At 43.0% G+C, this 25107-nt stretch overlaps 1 long non-coding RNA gene across 3 annotated transcripts in view; it reads left to right on the top strand.

Moving 5' to 3' along the window:
* LOC118656303 overlaps positions 1-25107 on the top strand; it is a 40054-nt gene that overhangs the window by 8518 nt on the left and 6429 nt on the right. For all 3 annotated transcript variants that reach the window (XR_004967571.1, XR_004967577.1, XR_004967583.1), the window contains exon 3: positions 18281-18379. This is a non-coding gene — a long non-coding RNA (uncharacterized LOC118656303). The remainder of the gene's footprint in view (positions 1-18280; positions 18380-25107) is intronic.

Raw genomic sequence — 25107 nt, 5'->3', positions numbered from 1 at the left:
TCCATTGGAGAGAAATGGTTCCCAGAAGCAGCTCTGAAACCATCAAATAGCCTAAAAAAGGACCTCTTTTTAAGTTAAGATGATTAGGTAAAGCATAGTTAGAAAGTCAGCATTCTGGACAAGAGGTGCACACGTGCAGTCTTCTGAAAATCTAAGAAATGATGGTGTGGTGCTCTTAAATATTTATATGAGAAGGTGAGAACCTGCCAGTTTCCTTAGCTAGAGGCGGCGTATTTTATGCCAAATATGAATCATCCTGTAATTTTCTTTCTCAAAGGGACTATACTACTGGTCATAAATCAGTGCACTAGAGTGATCCAGACACTTTTATCTGTTTATAATCTCTTTTTCCTCCAGTTGCAAAATCATTTTCAGTTTACTTGCAAGAAGTTCTGCTTGGCGTAGCACAGCTGTGCCTCCCCCTTCAACCACCCATGCTTTCTTAAGTAAAAAAAATAAAAGAAGAAGAAGAAGGAAGAAAGAAAGAGAAAAAGAAAAAAGAAAAAGAAAAAAAATGATTAAGCTTTTCAGACCAACACCATAGGAAAAATATATAAAAAAGCTAGTACAGTATTTTAAAAACCAATATTGCATGATGGTTAGGGATCTAGACTCAGTTTGTGACTGACCAACATTTCAGGTGTAGCTCTGTTATTTACTAAATGTGTCAGTTGAGTAAATTATTTTCAGTTTCCTCCACTGTCAAATGGGAATAATAATAAAGGAGTGCATGGAAATAGTACTCTCTACAAGTTAGCTACTCTGATTATTACACCTAGAAGCCCATCCTTTTCTAAAACCAGCTCCACTGATTCAGTGTCCCTAGGAAGAATGTTTATGTCAATCAATAAGACAAATGCCAAGCTGCTCTTGGCTTAAACTAAGCAGCATAAAAACAAAACCAAACTAAATCCATCCTGCTTTGGAGCCATTTTGGCTTTCAGGATTTTGAAAGAGAGAGAAAGACAGAGTGAACTGATTGCATTTTCAAGAGCTTAGTTTATTTTGCTCAAATTAGAGTTAGACTGGAGCAGATTTCTACACGTGGATGGATCAGGGATTCTCAATCTTGCACTATTGACATTTGGGGCTAGGTAATTCCTTATTGTGGCAACCGTCCTATACATTATAGGATCTTTAGCAGCATCCCTATCCTCTACCCACTAATTGCTAGTAGCACATTCCTCCCCCAGGAAAGTTGTGATAACCAAAAATGTTTCTGGATAGATATTTCAAATATCCCTGGGGGACAAAAATGCCCCCAATTAAAAACTACTATGATACATTTTTAGATAAATAGATTTATATATACAGATATAGGTAGATAGAAATAGATCTAAATCTATTTATCTTTTTGTGGATAAAAAATGGGCCACATACTAAACCTGAAAAGCTCAGGGGAGATCTGCATGGCAGCCTTACACACTCAGAGATCTAAAGTAACCACATAAGATGGCCTCAAATTAAAACTTCCTAACTAAAATGAGTCATGGTGGGTAGTCACATTCTCAGGCAGTATCTCCCTGGACAAAGGTCAATCTTTATCTTAACTGAGTCTATCTATTATCTTTTTGCATCTATGAAAGATGCCTTTGGAGTGTCAGAGTAATTCCCCTTTTTCCAGACCCCTCAGGAAATCTTGTTGCCCAAATACCATGTCTATGTGCTATAAATGTTAATTGTTAACTATCCTATACCCACCGATGGAAAAGAAGTATATGACTCTTCATTTTACTCTATTTAATCTCAGAGATTTCCCTGCTTTGCTTTCTTCCACCTCCTTAATCTATCACCAGTGAATGTCATGTAACCCTTCCTATGCCTCCTCCTTTGATTCTAATGTATAAAATAAGGTGCAAAACTTCTACTGTCCAAAGCATTTTCCTTTCCAGCAATTGTCATCAGTGTGACTCAAACTCATAAAAATTCCCTACAGGTTTGGATATCTATCTATCTATCTATCTATCTATCTATCTATCTATCTATCTCTATATATACATATCTCCAAATCTTGGTGGGTGTTGCAAAAATCAAGCAAAATAACACACGTAAAACACTTCACATTGTACCTGCCATGATAAGTACTCAATAAATAGTAGCCATCATTCCTGCTCACGTGTGACTTAAACTTACATATAGCTTTGACTTGCCATGGTATCATTGTTATAAAGATCTTTCAGTTCCAAACCCTCGTCTATGCTGACTATTGTTTCTGTGTCCTCTGTTTAACTTTGAGAGAGAAAGAGAGACTATGAGAATGAGAATCTGGTTGGTCACTGGCTGTCCATGGGCCATGTGCCCTCTGGTGGGCTGTGGCCAGGGGATTGGATCTTCTGGTCAGGAGGTCTTTAGTGAGTTGAACACCAGGTGATTTTTTCAGGTAAAACTAGATCCAGTGGTCAATACCACAAGCCTTTAATGCTGTCGTAGAAGATTGCCATCTTGAAAGAGCACAAGTCCAGGAGTCTGTGAACAAACTTGCATCTATCTTACACAGTTTGAGAAAACTAAGCAGGTCACTTAATTTCTTTCCCCTTCCACTTCTCCCCCCATAAAATGGGTGTGGTAATCTTCATCCTGTCTTCCACCAGAGGCATTTGAGAGGACCACATGAGGTAATATAAAGTAGAAATGCTTTTTAAGCTATACAGGATTACAAAAGTCTGAACCATTATTACTGTGTCTGGCATATTGTGGATTCTAAATAAATATCCAATAGTAAATATAAAATTTTTCAGCATTTCAATTCTGTGGGCTTTTACAAAATGGGGTTTCTCTCCTTGAAATACAATGTAGATAGACTTGAGATAAGAGAGACAGTGTTACTGCATTTTAATATCTGAAGCCTTATTACAGTAACAGAGCTTCACATATTAGAGTGGGGAAGACCTACAAGAGGATTTCATCCAAGTTCCTTGTTTTCAAGGTCAAGACACTATGTCTCAGTGAGATTTCAAGACCAATACCATGCACATGGTTTCCTGGCCCAGTGAGTCCTCAACCATACCATAACATCAGTTTTTTAAATTCCCAACTATAGGTAAAACATAACATCAATAAGCCATTTCCATTTGGTTTTTACACAAAATGCATTCCCATATATTATTTCATTTGATCCTTTACATGTGGAGGAGAGATGTCATGACCCCTTTGTCACCATCGAGGAAAATAAAGTTCAAGTACACAATATAGCATGTTCTGGAAATAACAAATGACATGTAAGGCTTTTTCCTCTACTTGTACTATATATCTCAAAAATCTACAATTTTCGTAAAGGGAGCAGAAGACAATAGTTGCTTCATAGCACACATTAATGACCAGACATCAAAACAAGGCAATTAAGCAAGATTTCTGGGACATAAAATAAAACAAGTGAGGCTTTGTTGGTTTTTAGAGGGAAAATTTTGAAGGAATTGAAGTCACAAGTGGGTGCCAACTTAGGTTAGAGGTGCTGATGTTTTATGAGTTCATTTAAAGAGTAAGCATGACTTGGATCACCAACAAACTACTCTAGACATGTGATTAGATTTGGTATTTATTGTCCCTTAGAGTGAAATGTTATTAAATAGACTGTGCTCTGTAATTTCACCCTAATTTAACTGAAAGGGCTAATTTGTACTATTTAAAGGCAAATTTCTTTCTTTCATCATGGGACATACAGTAAACCAAACGAAGGGGCCATGGGGCACTGAGCAGGAGGCTCCTAGAGAATGAAGGCCATCAAGAAGAGCAAGGGGCAGAGTTCACGGTGTCACAGTACCAGATTCTCCTTCCTTGGATATTTGTTTTTAGAGACATTAAAAAGCAATGTGTCAATGTTTTTAAATACCTTTTGAGACAAAATTGTTTGTTATCCATTCAGTGAATATTTACTGAGCATGTATTTTGTTTTATGAAATAATTGGGAACAAGATGGGCTTATATTCTAGAAGGGAGGGTGGGGTGCTAGTAAATAAGTAAAAACAAAAAAACTGTTTCTAAAAATGAAAAGTGAAGGATACAAAAAAAAAACTATTTGATTGGCAATGGCAAGGAGATAGGGAAGGTATCTCTGTGGAATAATAAGGGAAGGGAGGCCTGATGGATGAGAAGCCAGCCATGGGAAGACCTGGGACAAGAGCATTCTAAGTAGAGGGAATAGAGAGGCAAAGACCCCAAAGCAGAATGTGTTCGTAGATGATCAAGGCGCCAGTGTGGCTGAAGTGTGGGAAGAGAGGCAGCATGGGGTTCATAATAAATTCAGAGAAGTGGGCAGGGGGTGTTTGTAATATAGATTTCATCTTCAATACAATGAGAAATGGCAGTAACAGAGCAGGAGGGTTGGTTAAGCAAGGGAGAGACAAGATCTGATTTACATTTTGAAAAAAATATTTATTGTTGAAAGGATTACATATGTCTCTTCCCCCCCCCCCCATTGGTCCCTTTTAGCCTGCCCCCATCCCCTCCCCAGGCCTTCACTATCCTATTATCTGTATCTGGGTTATTCAAATATTCAGACAAGTTCTTGGGTTGATCTCTTCCCACCCACCCATGCACCTCTGCCTTTCCTCTGAGATTCAACAGTCTGCTCCATGCTTCTATGTCTCTGGATGTATTTTGTTCAACAGTTTATTTTGTAACTTAGATTCCACATATGAGTGAAATTATGTGATAGTTGTCTTTCTCTGACTGGCTTATTTTGCTTAGCATAATACTCTCCAGGTCCCTCCATCCCATCTCAAAGGGTAAGAGATGCTTCTTTGTTACTGCTGCATAGTATTCCATGGTGTAAATGTACCACAGCTTTTTTATCCACTCATCTATTGATGGGCACTTGGGCTGTTTCCAGACCTTTGCTATTGTAAATTGTGCTGCTATGAACATAGAGATGCATAAAACAACAATGAGTTATCACCTCACAGTTGTCAGAATAGCTACCATCAACAAATCAATAAATGGCAATGCTGGCAAGGATGCAAAGAAAAGGGAAGGTGGGAATGCAGATTGGTGCAGCCATTATGGAAAACAGTATGGAGTTTCCTCTAAAAATTTAAATATGGAATTGCCATTTGACCCAGTAACCCCATTTCTAATTTACATTTTAAATAAACCTTGGTGGCTGTGTGGAGATTGAATTGCAGAGCAGCAAGAAAGCTTCCCCAGCAAGAGTTTGTGTGGGAGATGAGGGGCTCAGTGTGATGGGATTGGTACAGGATGATGGAGGAAAGTCTATAGTTTGGGGATTCATTTTGAAGACGAGGGAAAGGCAGAAATGAAGAATGGCACCTATAATTTGGGTGCCATGCTGAGATAGAGAATGTGAAGAAAGACCAGATTGGAGGTGGAGAGACAGATTAAGAGCTCTGCTTTGAACATGTTAAATTTAAGTCACTTAGTCAATATCTTGGCAGTAGAGAGTTGAATACATGCATTTGGAGCACGGAGGTTCAAAGTTCGGGCCCTCAATGTAAGTCTGAAAGTCAATAAATGGAAGACATTTCCAACCAAGAGACTGGATGAGCACACTTAGAATGAGGCTGCATGTAGAGAAAAGAAAATGTTGAAACTAGAACTTTGCATTCCATGAATTTCTGTGTCACTCAACAATGAGAACAGAGAGCACAGTTAATGCAGTAAGAGCAGCTGCAGTTTCTAGAAGGCAGGAGCAACTGCACTGTGTGCTGCGGAAATTTGGGGTATGATTGGATTTTCAAAATACTTCTTTTAAAAAATATATGTATTTTTATTGATTTCAGAGAGGAAGAGAGAGGGAGGGAGAGAGAGAGAGAGAGAGAGAGAGAGAGAGAGAGAGAGAGAGAGAGAGAAACATCAATGAGAGTGACACATTGATCAGCTGCCTCCTGCACATCCCTTACTGTGGATCGAGCCCACACTGAGGCATGTGCCTGACCAGGAATTGAACCAGGGACCTCTTGGTCCATGAGATGACACCCAACCACTTGGCTGTCACAGCAGCCAAGTTCAAAATACTTCCTTTAAGTAAAATGTTAAAGTACCTCAAAATGATTGTTAGCTATGTTCAGTAAATGTTTGTTGATTGAATGGATGAATAGAAGAATGTATAGATGAATACAGAAAAGGCAAAAATTATGGGTCCAACTCTTGGTTCTGTCAGTGACTAATTGCTTAGACTTGGGTTCACTTAAGATGTGAACTCTTTATTGCTGGAGGTTCTGTAACAGAGCACAGTAGTCTAGGTTCTCCAGAGAAACAGAACCAATATGTAAGTGTATACATAAAGAGATTTACTATAAGGAACTGGCTCACGTGACTACGGAGTTCTGCAAGTCCCCAGATCTGCAAGGTGAGTCAGAAAGCTGGGAACTCAGGGAAGCTGATGGTATAATTCCCATCCAAAAACTTGCACACTGTATGGAGAAAAGCCAATGTTTTAGTTTCAGTCCAAATGCAGGAAAGACAAACAAACAAACAATATCCCAGTTTGAAGGCCATTAGGTAGGAAGAATACTCTCTGACTTAGGGTGAGATCAGTCTTTTTGTTCAATTCAGACCTTCAACTAATTGGCTGAGGCCCTCCCACATTAGGGAGGGCAATCTGCTTTACTCAGTCTGCTGATTCAAGTATTAATCTCATCCCAAACACTCTCACAAAACACCCAGAATAATGTAAGCCTAAATATCTGGGCATCCTGTGGCCCAGTGAAGTTGACAGATAAAATTAATCATCACACAAAGGCTTGATAACTCCCTGTCTGGGATTTTGCAGGATAGATTCTTAAGGTTAAAGTATAGGTTGGATTGCTTTTAAAAGCCTCCTCCACTTAGTGGAATGGATGATGCTAGGATTTATAGGATACTAGTGGCCCGGTGCACAAAATTTGTGCATGGGGGGGGGGTGTTCTTCAGCTATGCCTGCACCCTCTCCAATCTGGGACTCCTTAAAGGATGTCCTACTGCTGGTTTACAGGGATCAGGCCTAAACCGGCAGTGGGACATCCCTCTCGCAATCTGGGACTGCTGGCTCCTAACTGTTCACCTGCCTGCCTGCCAGCCTGCTCGCCCCCAGCTGCCCCCCGCTGCCAGCCTGCTTGCTCCCAAATGCCCCCACCACCACCCTGATCACCCCAACTGCCCCCTCTGCTGGCTTGCTGGCCCCTACCTTCCCTCCCCACTGGCCTGCTAACCCCCAACTGCCCCCCTGCTGGCCTGCTCACTCCAAACTGCCCCCCCCCACTGTCCTGATAACCTCCAACTGAACCCCACTGACAGCCTGCTTATCCCCAATGGCCCCACCCCCCACCAGCCTGATCACCCACAACTGCCCTCCCCTCTTGGCCTCTAACCGCCTCTACCTCGGCCCCACCACTATGGCTTTGTCCAGAAGAACGTCCGGAAGGTCTGTTGGAAGGTCTCCCAGTCTAATTAGCATATTACCCTTTTATTAGTATGGATAGAGGCTTGGTGCACTGGTGGAGGCTGGTTTGCCCTGAACGGTGTCCCAGATCAGGGTGGGGGTTCCCTTAGAGCGTGGGGCAGCCTGGGCAAGGGGTCTGTGGTGGTTTGCAGGCTGGCCACGCCCCCATGGGGTGAGGGTCCCCGCTGGGGTGGCATGGCCAGCCTGGGTGCGGGGCTGAGGGCTGTTTGCAGGCTGGCCACACCCCCTTCAAGGTGGGGGTCCCCACTGGGGTGCCTGGCCAGCCTGGGTGAGGAGCTGCTGGCTGTTTGTAAGCTGGACACAGCCCCTGGCGACCCAAGCTCCCAGCCCCTCCTTTTTTTCTTTTTTCTTTTCATTTCCTCCTTGAGCAGAGGTCAGGGCAGCTAGAAGCAAGTATCTGGGATTTATTTATCTTCTATAGTTGAAACTTTGTAGCCTTGAGCAGAGGCCAGGTTGAGCCAGAGCAGGCGGAAAGCTTGGCTTCCTCCATTGCCGGGGGCAACCTAAGCCTCCTGTTCACTCCAGCTCCGTGGCTGGTGCCATCTTGGTTGGGTTAATTTGCATGCTCACTCCTGATTGGCTTGTGGGCGTGGCTTGTGGGCATCGCAAAGGAACAGCTAATTTGCATGTTTAACTTTTATTATATAGGATAAGCAAGTGAAAGGAACATGGACTAAGTGAGAGTAATAGGTACTTTGTTGCAATATTGTGTGGAATGTAAATACAGCTCAGACAGAGGCTCAGAGGTCAAGCAAGCCCAGGGTGTATCTAAGTGTTTTCCTTTGTAAAGTCAGAATTGTTAAAGCCCTCAGGTTCTGACTGGTATGCGAGATTGCTTTCATTTTTTGGGTTTTCTCTTCTCTCCAACACAGGTCTGTTGAAGTGGATTCCTTTATTTCACCTAAAGGTCCTTGGGTGCCCTCAGTTTTCTAAGTGACAGAAACAAGTGAAAGCGATTGCAAAGGTTGGGAACAGCTTTGACACAGGCAGAGAGAAGGCTCCCTTTGCTCTCTGTTCGACCCTTAATGTCTCCTGTACTCATCTTTCATGCCTCTTTCTTCTTTCTGTTGCTCTGTTCAGGTTTTCTCCACTCTTAGGTATCACATTTGTGCAGATGCTAACAGGTGCCTATAGGTGGCAGCAACCTTCTGAAACAGTGGCAGACGCAGGATGGATTTCTGCCTTTCACACACTTTCTTGGGGGCCCTGGGGTGTGGTGTGGATCATGTGATGGGTAAATATTCAGACAAACTGCATTTTCCGTTTCCAAAACAAGGAAGTGGCACTGTCCTGGTTTGTGCTAAAATATTTGTTATCCTAAATAAAACTAATACTCAGTGTGGAGGGAGGATAGTTGCAACTCTCATCCTAAAAAAGTTTAAAAACTTCTGGTTCACATCTATTAAAAAGCGAGGGCCCACTGTCTGCAATTGCTGATTCTAACATATGTTGAGCTCTTATCATTTCCCAGCAGCTGTAAGAACAAGGACAGAACTAGGCAGTTCACTAAGGTATGTAATCAGTTAAGTTCAGAAGTGCAAATAGATATCTCCCCCTACCCCTTAAAGATAATTTATGCAGAGTAAACAGACCAGTGAGCCCATTTGCCCAAATACAGATGGCTTTGCCTGATAGGAGTGTGTTACAGAGGTCGTTAAAAGTGAAAGTTCAGTAACCTCACATCCAAATACAGTCCCTTACAAGAAAAATAGCGGATGCCAGTGCCATGGAGTTTGTCCATATGGAACACTGCTGTCTTTGAAAGCCCTCAGGCTGCAGGACAGAATAGAGCATTGAGGACAACTTAGTTCACTCCGTGGGGACACCCAACAACTGTTTAAGCCTTTTACTGACTTGAGAAAGTGTTTTTATTTAAAGCCAGGTTTCCAAAAAAGAACTTTATATAGTGTCTTGGTTGGAATATCTATAGCCTTCCTCCTTCACCCAGCAACCTTCACGGTTATGCTCTAAATTCTGAGGTGAGGCATTGTAATAGAAAGACCAGTTTAGGTTGACATGCACCATTCTTTAAACTCTTTGTGTGGGTATTCATCCTAAATATTTCATATTCATTGTTGAGTAGGTCATTTGCACACACAGTTTAAGAAATTAAAAATATATTAAAAGGAATATAGTAAAAAGACACCTTCAAATATCTGCTTGCTACCCATCTATAGGTTACCGCTGTCATAAATTTTTTATGTATCCTTCCAGAGTAGAAGTGCATACAAATAAAGGCACAAAAAGGAAAACTCTATTCACATCGTTCTCCATCTTGCTGTTTTAAATAACACTATAGCTTGGAGAACACTCCATACCAATACCTAGAAAGCTCCCTTATTTTGCTTTACATAAAGCTGCATAAAGCCTCTTGCATAAATCAAAGTATATACCATATTTTTTTACTAACCATTTCTCCACTAATAGATATTGAAGTGATTACCAGTCTTCTGCAATTACAGACAGTGTTGCCATTAATAATCCTATAATATATATTTTTTATTATCTGCCAAGACATCTGGGGATAAATGGTCAGAAGTGTAATTGCTACATCTGAGAGTAGATGTATACTTCCTGTAGATTGATTGTTTGTGTGCTCCCAAACTTCATGTGTTCAAATCTCAACTCCCAATGTGATGCTATTAGGAGGTAGGGCCTTTGGGAAGTGATTAGGTCATGAGGGCAAAGGCCTTATTAGTGCCCTTATAAAAGATCCCAGAGAGCTCCTCTGCCCCTTCAACCATGTGAGGACACAGAGAGAAGATGCTGTCTGTCTGTGAACCAGAGCGGGAGGTCAAGGTGGGAGGGGGTGGTGGCGGGGGGAGTGGGGAAGGCTCTTCCAGACGCTGAATCTGCCAGTGTCATGATCTTGGCCTTCCAATCTCCAGAAGTGTGAGAAATAAATTTCTGTTGTTTATAAGACCCAGTCTATGGTATTCTGCTATAGCAGCCCAGATGGACCAACAAATATTTTAAAGTTTTCTTTTACTCAATCTTGTACACTTTGTATTACATCCAATTCCATATTATCTTTGGGTTGTTATTGAAAAAAAAAGGGGTCATTGCTTTCATTATATCTTCTAAGTGGCTGCTGTTAATATATGTATATGAAGTTACTGATTTCTATGTAATAGTTTTGCATTGTATTACTTTAGTAAGACTTCTGGTCGTTTTTAAAATTGATTAATTGGTTCCTTTAGTTTTCCAAATATTTAGTTTTATTGTCTTCTGCATATAGTGATGGTTTTCAATTTTCTGTTCCATTTTAAAATCTGAATTATTTTTTAAATTTCATATTTAATTCTATAGTGAAATATTAAAAAAATAATGATATTGGTAGGCATCCTTGATCTGATTATAATACTTAATAGAAATATCTCTAGTACTGGCTTTTGAACTGAGATACAGACATTTTATCTAGTTAAAATAGTGTCCATATATTCTTACTTTTTATTGATTTTACAGAGAGTGGAAGGGAGAGAGAAAGAAACATGGAAGTGAGAGAGATACATCAATCGGCTGCCTCCTGTATACTCCTCAACTTGGGGTGGGACCCGTGCAACCTAGGAAAATGCCATGACCAGGAATTGAACTGGCAACCTTTTGGTGCATGAGACAAAGCTCAACCAACTGAGCCACGCTGGCCAGGGCCATGTATTCTTTTTTTTTTTAAATGTATTTTATTGACTTTTTACAGAGAGGAAGGGAGAGAGATAGAGAGCTAGAAACATCGATGAGAGAGAAACATCGATCAGCTGCCTCCTGCACACTCCCCACTGGATATGTGCCCGCAACCAAGGTACATACCCTTGACTGGAATCAAACCTGGGACCTTTCAGTCTGCAGGCTGACTCTCTATCCACTGAGCCAAACCGGTTAGGGCAAGGGCCATGTATTCTTACTTTATTGGTATTTTCATCAAGAATGGTTATTGAAATTTTTAAATGTCTTTTGAGAGACTATGTAGATAATCATATGATTTTCAATTATTATGGTATTTATATCAGTAGATTTCCTAAATTCCATCTTTGAATTTAGCCAAAGCTTCACTTAATTATAATTATTTTAGTGACACTGAAGTCTGTTAGTATTTTATTTAGGGTTTGGAATTACTATTCATATGTAATATTTCTTGATAAGTTTTTCAAATGTCATCATGTTGATAATAATATATTTGCTTTAAAAATAATTTGGAGGCTTTTCTTCTTTTTTCTCCTCTCTTCATAATATTGAAATTATCCATTCTTTAGTTTTGGTAGAATTTCCCTGTGAAGCTGTCTTGCTCTTTGTCATCTCTGTGGTTTTTTTGTTTTGTTTTGTTTTGTTTTCTATGAAAATTAGCCATTTGGTTTTTATTTCTTATTTCCTCTGGTGTCCACTTTGGTGAATTACATTTTACTAGAAAATTATTCATTTCCTCTAAGTATTCAGAACATTTCCAGAGAATTGAACAAGTGAGCTCATATTATTCTTTTAATTTTCTCTCTTTCTTTGATATATTCCCTTTTTCACTTCTAAGTTTTTTTTCTAATTTTATCCTTGTTAAAAGTGGGTTTTTGCATTTATATATTTTTTCATTAACAGTGCTACTATTTTCCTATTTTCTAACTCATTAAATTCTGTTTGTAACTTTGAAATAGCGGGTATTGTAGGGTTTTATTTTCTAATTTTTTGAGGAAGATAAAAATGTGTTTGTTTTCCATCATTTTTTATTTTTGTATGTTATAAAAGTTATTATTTTAAATATATATTTTTATTGATTTCAGATAGGAAGGGAGAGGGAGAGAGAGACAGAAACATCAACGATGATCTGCTGCCTCCTGCATGCCCCACACCAGGGATCAAGCCCGCAAGTTGGGCATGTGCCTTGATCAGGAATCAAACCATGACCTCCCGGTTCACAGTTCAATGGCTTAAACGCTGAGCCAAGCCGGCTGGGCTGAGAGTTGGAAAACTTTGCATTTTTTTCCACATTTCAACTTATATACACATATATATATTTTATTAATGATCATTGAAAAGTTAACATTTCATGACTCGGCTATTAGCAGAATATTTTTATACATAGGTGTGGAACAGGATAATAATCCAGGCTTCACAGCAAAGGGCTTGCTTCTTCTCCACTGCCACGAAAAGTGACTGCTACTTATTGTTTGTCTGTGTGATTTGTATTTCCATTTCTCCTCTGCCCATCTGAGCCAGATTGAGTCCATCATGACTTCTGTTATCAACTGCCCTCATTCTGCTACAACACATCCATTGTTAAAAATACAAGATGTATCTCTTGCACTATCTTTTAAAAATGTGCTTATTATGGCTGCACTCACCACTCTCTGAGCTTCTTATTTCCATTTCCTCCCAGCTGCTGCCTAGTCTTTGGCTTTTGCAAGTCCCTACAGGTTTCTGAAGCGTGCAGATGATCTGACTTCTAAATTTCATGACAGTTTAATTTGCAGGATTTAAAACATTCCCCTAGTTGCTTTTGTTTTCTTTTACAGGAGAAGAGGGGGAAAGCCCTGATTTACACAGTCATGTTCATAAGAAATTTTCTTCTGAGTTTTTAATGGAATCTCTGATTCCGTTATCCTATCTTCTGTGCCCCTTGTGCCCCATCTACTCATCTATGTGCAAGTTCTTTACTGCCCTTTGACTATCATGGATAAGCTCTTTGCCTGTGTATTTTTTCCTTCTGGAAACCACATTCCCTGCTATCATTTTTGCATATTAATTTATTTTCAAACTTGAAAATGTATTTTTCCCATTCTCTTCCTTAGTTTATAAAAAAGTTTTGAAATACATAATGTATGGAATGAAAATTTAGTTATCACTGTTTTTGTTGTTAATCTAGAGTACCTAATACTGAAAATTCACTGTTTGTTTGTTTTTAATACTCATATAACAATGCTGTGTATAAATAGCAGTTCCTTGATTTCCAGGAAGTTTATGATCTACTGAAATCACCTACTTCTTTTTATTACCAATTAATTTAAATCAAACAATGAAACAAAAAAAATGATAATAGGCAGCCTTGAAGTTAGCTTGCAAACAGTGTACCAGTCAGTAGCTATTTTTATCAAAATAGCCAAGAAGACAGCAGCTACTTGAGTTGTGGTTTCAGCTGGTTCATTTCCTGTGTGCACTCACATGAATTGTCTGCCTTCTCTGACTCCTTGCCTCCTCTTCTATAAAAGGAAGGGTTTGGTGGTCTCCAAGTCTCCTGCTGTACTTAACATGTCCCACCACCCCAAGGTTACCACTTAGGCATTGCACTGAAAACTCCAGGCTTGCTTACATTCCAGCATATCGGGAATCCACGCAACTCCATCTTCTACCCACTCTCCCTAACATCCTCTCTGGGCTCCAGCCTCTATTAGCTGGCCCTCCGACCTGCACCTGCTTTTATCACCTTCTCTCCACCCTTGTAATTGGTGCTCTTTGTTTCCAGTGTAACTTCACTCAGAGCCCTAGTTTCTGGATCTTGCTTGACTTTTCATAGCAGCTACCCTAAACCCACCTCCTGGGCTCCAGTTGTTGCCCAGTTTCACAACAGGAGCACAGGGAGGTGCTCAGCTTTGTTTCCCTGCCTACGCAGCAGCTCTCTACAAGCCCCTGAATGTGCAGTTTCACCAGCTGTGTCTCAGCTTTCAACCAGTGCTTCACAAGTGGCGTAGATGGGATAGCCAGGGATGAGGATTGTGTTTTCCTTCTGATTCAAAGTCATTTAATCTAAAGACTATTTCCTTTTCAAGACAAACTCTTTTTCTTTCTTTCTTTAGTCTTTTGCCTATGTTTTATGTTTACTTCTAATAGACTCTCTCTCTCTCTCTCTCTCTCTCTCTCTCTCTCTCTCTCACACACACACACACACACACACACACGCGCACACACACACACAGTGTACATACCTCACAGGAAACGGAAACTTGCCTCCATTTGGGGTCCTGAAACAAAGCTCTGAGGTACAAGTCAGGGGTATTTTGCTAATCAGATTTTCTACACCAGGAAATGAGTGTAAATATCTACCCCCCCCCCATTTTTTTCAGAAACAGATTATGAACAAGTGGAAGTCAAAACCCTCTTTGAATACAATTCTTGGAAGTTAGAAATCGCAATTACCATTATTTCCCCATGAAAGGCTTTGCAGTACTTAATAGTTTATCTCCATGACAACCAGATGAGCTGAGTTTTTTTTCTGCTATTTTTTCTTTTTTTTTTTTTTTAATTCACATGTAAATCAGTTAAAATATGTATCCCAACACCTCATAATTAGTCATTTACAAGGCCAGTATGAGGACGGGCTCCCCTAGTTTGGAGGTCAGATAGCCTCCCCAAAGTAGGCCATCAGAGTTTCAAGAAGTTGGTTACTTTGTTTAAAGTGTTGGGCTTTAAACAAAATTTACTAGCGATATGACTTTATATAATTTAATTTATTAACTCCCTCGTATTTGAGTTTTTTCACATATACCTTAAGAACTGGTGAACGGATGCATTAGATAAGGTGTGAGCAATTGCCTAACAGTGCCAACCATGTAGGAAGTGTTCAAAGTCTTCATCCTTTTCTTCTTTTCCTCAGGGGCATGGGCTGTGGCTGGGCTGTTGACATTCCTGCTTCACTGGTTCCCGGAAGGGAGGAGGCATGCAGTAGTCTCTGTTAGGGCTCTCTTCCACTGCTGGTGGCAAAGCCCTGCTCCGTGTCAGGGATGGGTTGGCCCATTTAGCCGGTTACTTGTGAAACAACTTGTTCTCTCAGAGAAGCAGCTGTGGCTGTGTGCTGATTTCACAAAAGGGAAATCCATCCCTTCACCAAGTAGTCAAGCATAATGAAGAAAAACTGGCAGAATAATTGGGGTAGTTGCTGGATCTCACTTAATAGTGTGGGAAAGAAAATATATAGAACAGCATCCTTTTTTGGTTATAAAAAATATCACCTGAGGATATTTTCTCCATTGATTTTTTTTTTAAGAGAGTGTGGGAGGGAAAGAGAGGTGGGGGCAGAGACAAATATCAATGTGAGAGAGACACATAGATCTGTTGTGTCCTACACCCACCCAACCAGGCCGGGGATCAAACCTGCAATCCAGGCACATGACCTTGACCAGGAATCAAACTTGTGACACTTTTGTCTAACTACTGAGCCATGCTGGCTAGAACAACAATCTTTAAAAGGGGGGTGTCCACCTCTGTGTGTGGAGTGCTCAAGTACAGCCAGTCAAACATGCAGAGTCAAATAGAGGGTGTGAAGGTCACTCAACGCTACAGGTAGACCCAGAATTCTAGGCAAAATACCTGATGAGTTGAAAAATGAAATATATGCCTGAAGATCTACCTCTTTGTCTCTTAGCATCTTAGTCAGAAACCTCAACAAAAAATCAGAAGACAATCATGTAGATATAAGTGGTTCAATTTTAGGGTATTTTTAGGTTTAAGAAATTCAGGATCAAGAGAAAATGGTTCCTTCATAGAACCGTCTTTGAGTAGAGCTACTGCGTAGAGTACAGAGGAAAGTTGTTGCTGGAAGTGAGGCAAGATGAAAGCGCAGGGACAAGATCATAAAGGAATTTGTCATCTTAAAGGTTTTTATTTTTTTCTTATCTGGTGGATGACATAATGCACCAGAATTAGAATGTTCTAGAATGTTTAGAATTTATAATGGTTCCAAGTTATCAACCTAATTCTATACAGTCATGCATGACAAAAAAAAATACATAAATCGATATCTATTCTCATGGTTATTGTGATGGGTAAAAGTTTCTCAGAAGTTCCAATTCTTTCATTGAGGCACCATTTTTATAGACCTGTCCATTAATATTCTAATGAAAATGTTATCAATGTGGGTTCTGCTGTATTGAAAAGAGGCAGCATGTACTAGTATTAGTGGTTAAGTGTTGGACTCTGGACCCAGATTGTCCAGATTTATATCCATTAGACTGGTGTGACCTTGACAAAATTACATGGCCTCTGCATGTGTCAGTCTTGCCAATTATAAAATAGAGGCCATAGCAGTCCTGTCTTCAGATCAGAAAGTGGTGGGAAGTAAAATTAATATAAGGCACCTTATAAATGTTAACTCTTACTAGTTCTTTCCGTACTGTTTTTGCATCAAAGCTGAAAGAATTCTTATGCACTGGCTGAAATGGCAAGCAAATTTTGTTTGGTGAGATGCAAGTATAGGGTCACTGGTCTGAAAGAATTTAGGGCTAGAAGTAATTTTGCCTATAAAGTGGGAAAGTGGTCAAATAGACTCAGGAGTCTCTACCCCTGGAATGATACCATTGCATGGATTCCCTTGGTTGGAATTCTGTAGATGCAACACTCCAGGCTCACTGTTCCCCTTTGCTCTTGTTCAGCAGCAACAGTTGTCTGGCATCTGTCAGCCATCCGAGTGGCTTCCCCCACTATTATCATTTTCACAGAGAACAGTTCCATGACGCCAGACACTGACTGCTTTCCGTTTCATTCATGGGGTACTTGTTGCTCTCTTCCTTTGTGCTTCTCCACTCCCTCAGTACAGCAATAGTGTGTAAGGTGGAAGTTGTCCAAATGAAATCTCATTTGTCAGGGACCACTCTATTGAGATTAAGTAGCTGATCTGGACTTTTGTTCAGCTGTGGCTCTCTGAGTTCACACAGACTAAGCCTCTGGCAACCTGAAGGTTTTCCCCTTCTTTCCTTCCTTCCTTCCTTCCTTCCTTCCTTCCTTCCTTCCTTCCTTCCTTCCTTCCTTCCTTCCTTCCTTTTCTCCTCCTCCTCCTTCTCCTCCTCCTCCTCCTCTTCCTCCTCCTCCTCCTCCTCCTCCTCCTCCTCCCTCTCCTCCTTCTTCTCCTTCTCCTTCTCCTTCTCCTTCTCCTTCTCCTTCTCCTTCTCCTTCTCCTTCTCCTTCTCCTCCTCCTCCTCCTCCTCCTCCTCCTCCTCCTCCTCCTCCTCCTCTTCCTCCTCCTCCTCCTCCTCCTCCTCCTCCTCCTCCTCCTCCTCCTCCTCCTCCTCCTCCTCCTCCTCCTCCTCCTCCTCCTTCTTCTTCTTCTTCTTCTTCTTCTTCTTCTTCTTCTTCTTCTTCTCTTCTTCTTCTTCTTCTTCTTCTCTCTCTCTCTCTCTCTCTCTCTCTCTCTCTCTCTCTCTCTCTCTCTCTCCAGAATCCATGGACTACATTAAACTAGATGTATAATAGCCATCACAAACTGACCAGTTCAGAGAAAGCACATTTAATACTCTCAGGCTTCTTTCTCTGAAGTGTCTTTTCTCCTGCTTTTAAAGCTCTGTCTTCCTGGCACTCATCCCACACCAATTCCTGTAGCTTTCAGACGAAATAATGCTTTCCAATGTGAAACTCTATTGAATCATAAAATGGAACTTCAAGGCCATGTAGGACCCTTTGCCACACTTACCTGTTCCTGGGGTTACTGAGGGAGAATGTCTTGTCTTTTGTTGTGCTGTGTGCTCTTCTTAGCAGCTACATCTTTAAAATAGAGTCACCATTACATCCTCAGTTTGTATCAACAAAGAAATATGAAATATTACCTATAAAGTGGGAAAGTGGTCTGAAATATTAAAGTTAATAAAGACAGGTAACAGTTTTGAAAAAATTAATATTACAAATGACACTTATATTTTAATATCACTTTCAGGTAAAACATTGGACATCTCTTTTATTTGGGGTTAAATAGAAAGTATCAGTACAGATCTGTTTAGTGGATAAATATTATTCTGTTCAATTCTTCCCTTCGGGTTTAGCAGGACAACAAATATAAGAAAATAAATGTTATTTGTCCTTCCTGCAGCAGACACTTGAATTCCATATTATCATAAACATGCACATCAACCAGAAAATCAGTTTTAATTTTTCTTTTAAGATTGTAAATAATGCTTTCATTCACCATTCAAATTTCAGCTTACAATGTCATTTTTCAACAAAACTTCCCTGGACCCCAGCTTAGAAGATGTGCCTTTAATTGTGATCCTACAAAACCCCAACCCTCTTCTTTGTGAGGTAATAAAACTTTTAATTAAATAATTCAAGTATTCACTTGTCTAATGCCTACCTCTCTTCTAGATGGTAAACTTCATTGATGCATGGGCTCGCTGATCAGTGCCTGGCAGAGGGTAAACCCCTGTCAGGTCCTCATTTAGTCTTCCTTGAATGAACAGGTGAACAAATGGTAATGACAGATTAGTAGTAACATTTTCAGAATCACCTCTGGATAGTTATTTGGGGAAGATGATTGCTTACCATCTCAAAAGAAATGTAAGCATCATTTATATGTAAACCCTTCTCATTTTTGGAGTTCTTATGTAGGATGAAGATTTTTGAAATTCCAGTTTTATTAACAATTGTACATGCCCTGCTCTCTGTGCTTAGTGAAGGGTTACAGGGAAACACAAGTGGGGCCTGAAGAATTCTTTCCCTCAACACCATAGTCTAAGCACCATATCCTGCCTTCTAAGCCTGTTAAACTCTAGCAGCACCTAACACACTTTTGCAAGTGCTTTAGCTCCTTAGAAATGACATCATTAACTCAAATGGCTTCCTTGACTTAAAATGACAAACTTGAACCCTGAAGTCTCATCTCAATCAGATCCTAGCTTACGAACCAGGGAGCCTTGGTTCTGATTGTGCAGAATGCAAATGGTAATGATGACAGTGACAGTGCCATGCTCTGGGGCTTCCTGTGAACACTGTTATTCATAATCACTGAGGCCACTATGTTATTGGCATTTTCTATTTATGCTTCAGTGAATAGAACAAAGTCCCTGTTCTCATCAGGCTTGCATCTTGGCTCAGAGAGGCAGACTATAAACAAGGAAGTGCGCCCACACGTGTGTGTGTGTGTGTGTGTGTGTGTGTGTGTGTGTGTGTGTGTGTGTGTGTGTTTGTGTGAAGCATTTCACAAGGTAACTAATGTGATGGAGAGAAATGAGAGTGGTCAGGGAAGGCCTCACTGATAAGGCAACATAAAGACAAAGATTCAAAGAAGCTAGATTAAGGAATCATGGAAATCCCTAATTTAAATAACTATCTAAACTATTAAGTGACATGCACTAATGGAAAGTGCCTAACCTGGAAACCTTGTAGAAGGTCACAGTGGGGGTTTTGGGAAAAGTCCCTATTTCTCTCTTGGGGCCTACCCAGATTGCTCTCCAGCAGGTTTGAACAGGCCCAGCCTTATTATTATTGTTATTATTATTATTATTCTTTGAGGCTTCATGTCAGGGTACCATGCCCTGGAAGGGAAGGGTTCTTGGGGCCACAAAGCAATTACAGACTTCAAAGATCACAGGCCTGTATCCTTGAAGAAGTGAGAGAGGGGAATAGGATAACTGGCCAGAAATAGTGCTGGGGCATCCCTTGCAACTCTGCCTTATCTTACAAAAGCCGAAAAACGTCAATTCCACTTCCTTACCTTTTGCGTTTATACCCTTTGCAGACTATGGAGAAAAGTCCATCTTATTGTCTCAACAGATAAGAAAGGCAATCAGTAGGAATTAGACTTTGCTGCACATTAGAATATCCTGGGAGCTTTTAAAATTTTGATACCCAGGTTGCTCCCCATACTAATTAAGGCAGAACCCCTGGGAGTGAGACCCAGATATCAGTATTTTTTAAAACACCCTATGAGAATGCAGGGCCAAGTAATAGTAGTGAAGTTGAGCCTACTAACACAAGATCATTTGCATATTCCTTTGATAAAAGAAGAAATATATCTGATCTTTCTTCCAAGTTCCTGGCTCAGAGTGTCAAGAAAACGCTTGGAATTTCTTGAATGTTTAGAGTTTCTTTTGTTACATGAACAAGCCCCTTCACACTACACATGAGTTTATGTTAATGATATGACTCAAGGTGGGCTCTTAGATAGCTTCAGGGGAAGAACCAGCCACAGCAGAGAGGCCAAACACGTATTTGAGCATTGTAACTTCCAGCCACACCTCTGACCACTGGAGAGGAAACAGGGGACTGGAGATTAAATTTAGTCATGTGGCCAAGAATTTAATCATGTCTCTATAATGAACCCTGTAAAAACAGCAAGGTAGCATAGCCTGACTCCATAGGGACAGATGCTCCTGCATTTAGGACCTCCCTACACGTTGTTCTATGTACCTGTTCTTTTGTAATCCTTTATAATCCTATCTAATAAAAGAGAAACATGGTAATTAGCCATAACTTTGCTACCTTTCCCATTGGCTAATCAGGGCAATATGCAAATTAGCTGCCAACAAAGATGGTGGCCAGCAGCCAAGCAACTGACACGAACAGGAGGCTTGCTTGCTCCAGTGACGGAGGAAGCCAAGGTTCCCCGCCTGCTGCTGCTGGGCTCTGAGCTGCTCTCTAAGAAACATTGTTACAAATATAGAAGCTAAACAAAACCCCAGATACCTGCTTTCAGCAGGCTGGGATCTCAGAGCTGGAGTCACAACAAAGTTTCAAATACAGAAGGTAAACAAAGCCCAGAAACCTGTTTTCAGCAGCCGAGGTCTCACAGCTAAAGCCAGCTCTCAACTCCAGTGACAGCCATAGAAGGTAAATAAATTCCAGAATAAAAAAAAAAAAAAAGGAAAAAAGGAGCAGTTGGGAGCTTCAGTCACCCGCCAGCCTGAAAACGGCCATCAGCCCCTCACCCAGACTGGCCAGGAACCCCAGTGGGGACCCCCACCCTGAAGGGGGTGTGACCAGCTGCAAACAGCTCTCATCCCCTCACCCAGGCTGGCCAGGCACCCAAGCGGAACCCCCACCCTGATCCAAGACACCCTTCAGGGCAAACCAGCCGGCCCCCACCCATGCACCAGGCCTCTATCCTATACAGTAAAAGGGTAATATGCCTCCCAGCACCACAATCAGTGGAGCCACAAGGCCTCCCAAACCCGGGATCAGCGGAGCCGTGAGGCCTCCTAGCACCAGGATCAGCAGAGCTGCAAGGCCTCCTAGTACCGGGATTAGCGAAGCAGCGAGGCCTCACTGCCCCTGTGTCAAGCGAAGCCATGAGGCCTCCCAGCACCGGGATCAGTAGAGCAGCGAGGCCTCCTGGCCCATGGAGCAGTGTGACAGGAGGCAGCGCCCAAACCCCCTGATTGCCCTGCAGCTCTGTGTGTGACAGGGGGCAGGGCCACAACCTCCCTATCCGCCCTGCTCTGTTCGTGACAGGGGAAGGCGCCCCAACCCCCTCATTGGCCTTGCTCTGTGCCTGATAGGGGGGAGTTCCCCAACCCCCTGATCAGCCCTGCTCTGTGTGTGACAGGGTGTGGTGCCCCACCTCCCCATGGGCCCTGCTCTGTGTGTGATGGGGTGGAGCCGCAACCTCCCCATCGGCCCTGCTTTGTGCGTGACAGGGGGCAGCACCCCAACCCCCTGATCGGCCGGCTCTGTATGTGACAGGGGTGGCACCACAACCCCCTGATCCGCCCTGCTCTGTGCGTGACGGGGTGGTGCCGCAACCTCCCCATCGACCCTGCCTTGAGTGTGACAGGGGACGGCGCCCCAACTCCCCATCGGCCTTACCCTGAGCGTGACTGAGGGGGTGGCACCTCAACCTCCTGATCGGCCCTGCTCTGTGCATGATAGGGGGGAGCTCCTCAACCCCCTGATTGGTCCTGCTCTGTGGGTGACAGGGGGCGGCGCCCAAACCTCCCCATCGACCCTGCCTTGAGTGTGAAAGGGTACGGAGACCCAACCCCCCTGATGGGCCCTGCTCTCTGTGTGACAGGGGGGAGCTCCCCAACCCCCTGATCGGCCCTGCTCTGTGCATGACAGGGGGGAGCTCCCCAACCCCCTGATCGGCCCTGCTCTGTGCATGATAGGGGGGAGCTCCCCAACCCCCCAATCGGCCCTACCCTGAGCGTGAATGAGGGTGGCATCACAACCTTCTGATCCGCCCTGCTCTGTGTATGACAGGGGTGGCGCCCCAACTTCCCAATCAGCCCTGCTCTGAGCTCGACCAGGATCTGCAGGGCAGGCACCTAGGGATTGGGCCTGCCCTCTGCCACCCAGGAGCGGGCCTAAACCAGCAGGTCGTTATCTCCCGAGGGGTCCCAGACTGTGAGAGGGTACAAGTGGGGGGAGGGGTGTCCCCCAAATTTTTGTGCACCGGGCCTCTAGTAAAATAATAATCATTAATATAGCACCTTCCTGAGCTCTGTACATCATTCTGACAAATTATTGAACCTCAGTGTATTGTGAAAAGCCCCAAATTTGTAGTCAGCTGGACAGTAGTGCAGGTGGTATGGGGATGCCTGAAATTTGTGGCTGCCATCTAAAATGGGGACAGTCTTGTAAAAAAATACTGCCCTTAATTTATAGGTAGTTAGTGCAGTCACTGAGTTGGGTAGTTAGTGCAATCACTGAGTTGAACTTCAAGAACCCTCCCAATTGTTATCAGAGACTTGGTGGCAGCACATACTTCCCAACTCTGTGTTCAGTGATTTCATATTGGCAGCTGAAAATCAGCCATAGTGAGAGTATTTACACTGTGGCAAATGGCAAATGCCGTAAATCAGGGCTAACCCTCTCTCTGCCTCTGAGAACTGGTTGTTAACCCTTTATCAGCACGCCACTGTTTAGAACCAGTAGCTTGGATCATTAGACACTTATTAAGAAACTAGAGGCCTGGTGCACAAAAATTTGTGCACTCGCAGGGGGGAGGGGAGGGCGTGTCCCTCAGCCCCACTTGTGCCCTCTCACAGTCTGGGACCCCTCAGGAGATAACGACCTGCTGGCTTAGGCCCGTTCCTGGGTGGCAGAGAGCAGGCCCAATCCCTAGGTGCAGCCCCTGGTCGGGCTCAGAGCAGGGCCGATTGGGGGTTTGGGGTGCTGCCCCCTGTCACACTCAAGGCAGGGTCAATGGGGAGGTTGCGGCGCCACCCCCTTTCACGCACAGAGCAGGGCCCATCAAGGGGGTTGGGGCTCCGTACCCTGTCACCCACAGAGCAGGGCCGATCAGGGGGTTGGGGCACTCCCCCCTGTCACACTCAGGACAGGGCCGATGGGGAAGTTGCGGCTCCACCCTGTCACACACAGAGCAGGGCCGATTAGGGGGCTGGGGAGCTCCCCCCTGTCAGGCACAGAGCAGGGCTGATCAGGGGGTTGGGGTGCCTTCCCCTGTCACGACAGAGCAGGGCAGATAGGGAGGTTGTGGCCCTGCCCCCTGTCACACACTGAGCCTCAGGGCGATCAGGGGATTTGGACGCTGCCCCCTGTCATGCTGCTCCAGGGGCCAGGAGGCCTCGCGGTTCCGCTGATCCCGGGTTCAGGAGGCCTCGCGACTCCGCTGATCCTGGTGCTGGGAGGCATATTACCCTTTTACTATATAGGATAGAGGCCTGGTGCATGGGTGGGGGCTGGCTGGTTTGCCCTGAAGGGTGTCTTGGATCAGGGTGGGGGTCCCGCTTGGGTGCCTGGCCAGCCTGGATGAGGGGATAGGGCTGTTTGCAGCTTATCACACCCCCTTCAGGGTGGGGGTCCCCACTGGGGTGCCTGGCCAGTCTGGGTGAGGAGCTGAGTGCTGTTTTCAGGTTGGCGGGTGACTGAAGCTCTGAACCTCTCTTTTTTTTCTTTTCTTTTTTTAATTCTGGGATTTATTTACCTTCTATGGCTGTCACTGGAACTGAGAGCCAGCTTTAGCTCTGAGGCTGGCTGAAAGCATGGGGATTATTTAGCCTCTATATTTGCAACATTGTTTCTTAGAATGCAAGCTCAGAGCCCAGCAGCAGCAGGCGGGGAACCTTGGCTTCTTCCTTCACTGGAGCAAGCAAGCTCCTGTTCGCTTCAGCTGCCTGGCTGCCGGCCGCCATCTAGGTGGGCAGTTAATTTGCATATCTCCCTGATTAGCCAATGGGAAGCGTGTCGGAGTTATGGTTAATTATCATGTTTGTCTATTATTAGATAGGATGCTGAATAACCATGGCCGATGTTGTTCAGTGGTTAGAGTATCAGCCCACACACTGAAGGGTTGTGGGTTCCATTCCCGGGCAAAGGCATGTACCTGGTTTTAGGTTCATCCCTGATAGAGATGGGGCACTGTGTGGGAGGTAACCAATTAATGTATCTCTCTCACATATCTCTCTCTCTCTCTCTCTCTCTCTCTCTCTCTCTCTCTCTCTCTCTCCATTCTTGCCCTCTCACTCTCTCTAAGAATCAATGGAAAAAATATCCTTGGATGAGGATTAATAAACAAACAAAAAAGAAATGCTGGATAGAGCTTAGGCGGGCAGAGTCTGAACATACTGAAAATTCCCATTTCACGCCTGTTCATACGAGGCCAAAGTTGCTTATGAGTGAAGGTCAAATCTTCCTTCTGCAAATCCCTTCATAGAGTCCCACTTCAATGGGAGTTGTACCCAACCTGTTTATTATACTAATCTTCAATCAGTAGGCAAAATTCTACTTAAGAATGTTATTGGACGAAGTAGGGGGTCTTTTCCCCCACTGGGTGCTGGGGGTGGGAGATCTTACGATATTTTGAGAAAATGAATTTTCTGAGACTCACATGGGAGAATGAGTGATTTTTATTTGTGTGGAATTATATCCCTGAGTTTCTCAAGTCCCATTTCCCTTTGTTTAGTCATAGAAAAAGTGCAGCTAGGATTTCAAGAAAGCCAGAAGCAAAGACAGTGTCCAGAGTTGCCTTTCCATGTTGGACCTGGGTCCAGTTCAACATCAGGTTAGTTGCAGCCCATTAGTTCATTGTGTGCGGGCTCCACATGCCTGTGGGCCAGGTGGGTGAACACAGA

Source organism: Myotis myotis, unplaced genomic scaffold, assembly GCF_014108235.1.
Source record: "Myotis myotis isolate mMyoMyo1 unplaced genomic scaffold, mMyoMyo1.p scaffold_m19_p_1, whole genome shotgun sequence".
NCBI classification, from domain to species: Eukaryota; Metazoa; Chordata; class Mammalia; order Chiroptera; family Vespertilionidae; genus Myotis; species Myotis myotis.
The sequence above is the reverse complement of the archived record's forward strand: the minus strand, read 5'-3'. Positions and strand labels throughout refer to the sequence as shown.